This window comes from Macrobrachium nipponense, chromosome 30 (assembly GCF_015104395.2).
Source record: "Macrobrachium nipponense isolate FS-2020 chromosome 30, ASM1510439v2, whole genome shotgun sequence".
Lineage (NCBI taxonomy): Eukaryota > Metazoa > Arthropoda > Malacostraca > Decapoda > Palaemonidae > Macrobrachium > Macrobrachium nipponense.
Genome location: NC_087218.1, coordinates 2922132 through 2925853, shown reverse-complemented (window position 1 = coordinate 2925853; position 3722 = coordinate 2922132).

Sequence of the window (3722 nt, the reverse complement as noted above, 5' to 3'; positions counted from 1 at the left end):
CTTAGATTTCATTAGCCTTCACATCAAACTCCACTTCCATGAACAATTTAATTCTCCTAATATTCTGCTCACGCCTTCCTTGTTTCACGTATTCTGCGAGTTATTCCTTCTCTCGCTGCACCATCATCCGTATATTTACTCTTAAATAATTATATAAATCAATTGCCGCCATTCCCATATTCATATTACTCATCATTGCTCCTTTTCAACTTTGCTATCCGCTGCTCTTCCTTTTGTTGTTATTGGTGTTATTCTTCTTCTTTCCTACTGTTATCCCTACATTAAGGGGTCGGTTGCCTGATGCGCCTTCTCCTCCACTGCCTTCTATCAAAGGCGTCATCCTCCACCAAACCTCTTCTCTCTACATCTTCCTTCACTTTAACTCGCCATCTTGTTCCCTCCGTACATCTTAAGATGGGTGTCACATACCCGGTTGCTCTTCGATATATCCTCTGAATTAAGCCGTTTCTTCATTTATTTCCATTATATTCTTATCCTTAAGATTTCCGTTTTGTGTCAACTAATCTAAGGGACATTTCTTTGTCTTCTTTTAAGCTTGACGGAGGAAAACGTGTTCGTATTTCACAATGGTATCTCTGTTCCCGTCGCTTCCGTGGCTCCCACGTTAACTTTTTCTTGACAAAGTCAAACTATTCCATTCTTTTCCTTTTCCGTGATTGATTCTTCTTAACTGCATCCAACACACTTTTCTTTTCTCACTCGTCTTCCGCCATCTCCTTGTCCCCTTCTTCTTCTTCTTCTTCTTCTTCTTCTTTTTCTGTAGACTCGATTTCAATTGAAACTGCTTCGTCAGCTAATTATTTATTCCTTCTGATGTTGGCACTTCCCCTCCTCCTATGTTGGTTCGCTTTTCTCTCTTTCATTTCCTGCTTTGCGTTCCTCTTAAGTTTCTTGGAAAGGGATGTTCATCCTAAATGACTTCTTGCAGTCTTCTGTGTCTCCATATGTCCCTCTTCATTAAATACAATGTTTAACTTTAGCCTGAATATCTGTCTTCATATGTATCTCTTCATTAAATACAACGTTAAACTTTAGCCTGAATATCTGTGTCTCCATATGTCTCTCTTCATTAAATACAATGTTTAACTTTAGCCTGAATATCTGTCCTCCTTATGTCCCTCTTCATTAAATACAATGTTAAACTTTAGCCTGAATATCTGTGTCTTCATATGTCCCTCTTCATTAAATACAATGTTTAACTTTAGCCTGAATATCTGTCTCCTTACGTCTTTCTTCATTAAATACAATGTTAAACTTTAGCCTGAATATCTGTGTCTTCATATGTCCCTCTTCATTAAATACAATGTTTAACTTTAGCCTGAATATCTGTCTCCTTACGTCTTTCTTCATTAAATACAATGTTTAACTTTAGCCTGAATATCTGTGTCTTCATTTGTCCCTCTTCATTAAATACAATGTTCACTTTCGCCTGAATATTTAGAATAAAAGTGTTCTTTATGTATATTTATTTTGTTACCCAAAAGTAATAACATTCAACATTGATATCTTTCTCCACTGCAGACACAGAATGCTTCCAGTTATCCATTCCAGTGTGCGTACCCGAGTGCTTCCGATTTCCTGGATGAAAAATAGTTTTAACTCTTCCAAAGTGACAACTTTTTAATTTTTCTGTAAAAGTTATAGAGATGGCAATCTGTCTGTCCGTCCTCACTTTCCCTGTCCGCCCTCAGATCTTAAAAACTACAGAGGATAGAGGGCTGCAATTCGGTTTGTTTGTTTGTTTGTTTTTTTACGTTGCATGGAACTAGTGGTTATTCAGCAACCGGACCAACGGCTTTACGTGACTTCCGAACCACGTCGAGAGTGAACTTCTATTACCAGATATACACATCTCTCACTCCTCAGTGGAATGCCCGAGAATCGAACTCGCGGCCAGCGAGGTGGCAGGCCAAGACCATACCGATTACGCCACTGTGGGGCTGGCTGCAATTTGGTATGTTGATAATCTATCCTCCAATCATCAAATAAACGAAATTGCAGCCCTCTAGCCTCAGTATATTATATATATATATATATATATATATATATATATATATATATTATAAATATATATATATATATATATATAGTATATATAATCTGAACGGCAAGAAAGCTTCTGACACGTACACTTATTATGACAGTAACCTGAATTATTTCATGAAATATCAAATCGTTGTCCGTACTTGGGGTTCCTCGACAAGGGCGCAAAAACCGTAAAGAATCCTGTTCTGAAAATGCCCATTTCCTTATCTCTGCCAGTATACGATGCGCCTTCAAGCTTCCATCTCATTCTTACTTTCCTTGTGTTCGGCGGTTGCCAGTTGCCACTTGGCTCATTACAGATTCTTAAGACCTGCATTCAATCTCTCTGCTCAAATCTTCAATTGTCATTCGAGCATTTTGGCAAGAGCCACTTGCTTTTATGATGGAATGGCATACTGGATTTAGGACAAAGGGCCGAGCGCTGGGACGTAAGAGGTCATTCAGCGCTGAAACTGAAATTGACGGTGAAAAGGTTTGAAAGGTGTAACAGGAAGGAAAATCTAAAGCATTTGCTCTGTGAAACAATTGTTAGGAGTGAATGGATAGTAAGATGGAAGAAAGAGAATATGAATGGAGATACAGTAAAAAGGAATGGAAGGGGTTGCAGCTAGGAGGCCGAAGTCACTCTGGAAAGAACCTGAAGTCAAGTCTACAGTGCAGCACGTGAGGTGCACTGACGACACTGCATCCCTACGGGATTCAAGCAGTTTGGCAGAAGTCACTTGCTTTTATGGTGCCTCAGAATCTCCTGTAAGAAATTGTGGTGTCTATTCCATCCTGCATTAACCAAGACGCATTTTCGGCTGAAATCCTGCCACGAGATGGGCCAGATACTTTGCACAGCCGTTGGAGTCTTTCTCCGGTAATGCTCAGTAACTGAAAGCAAAATATACAGTTATTGCTTCCACTTTGTGTAATGTTATCTAGTTTATGAAAACGCTGTATTGCTAAACATCCGGTGTGGCGCGAGATTGTTTTCATTTCTTATTTTCTACGTTTCTCCTCTTACTATAACAGGAAATTCGTTATTGGTGTGTTTATTCTGTAGACTCGATTTCAATTGTTCTTTCTTTCTCGTCTTCTGCCATCTCCTTGTTCCCTTCTTCTTCTTCTTCTTCTTCTTCTTCTTCTTCTTTAGACTCGATTTCAATTGACGTTGGTTCGTCAGCTCATTATTTATTCCTTCTGTTGGCACTGTTTTTTCTTTATCTTATACATGAAATTTGCTGCTATAGCAAATAAGAATTCTATAAGAAAATTATAACGATTTTTTTTTTGTATACCCGTTGCGAGACAGCTCTCATTGCATAAGGAAACGATTATCCCATTCAAGGTCTTAAAATAGGGTTCTATCATACATTTCCTACGCAACATCAAGAAATAGATTCATTTTAATAATGTTACCGATTTTCTGTAACAGATTTCAGAAACTTACGAGGGAATAGTTATTATTATTAAAGCTTCGGATATTGCATGCAAGCAGGCTCTCTGTAAGGCAGTTTGGATCACATCATATAATTCCGAAGCATACAAATCCACTTTGCAGAATTGGAATGCGTAAATGTGAGGAGAGAGAGGAAAGGGAAAGCTCACAGAAGAGAATGAAAAAAAAAAAGATGTGTAAGAAAGAACAACCATAAAAGAAAAAACTGAAA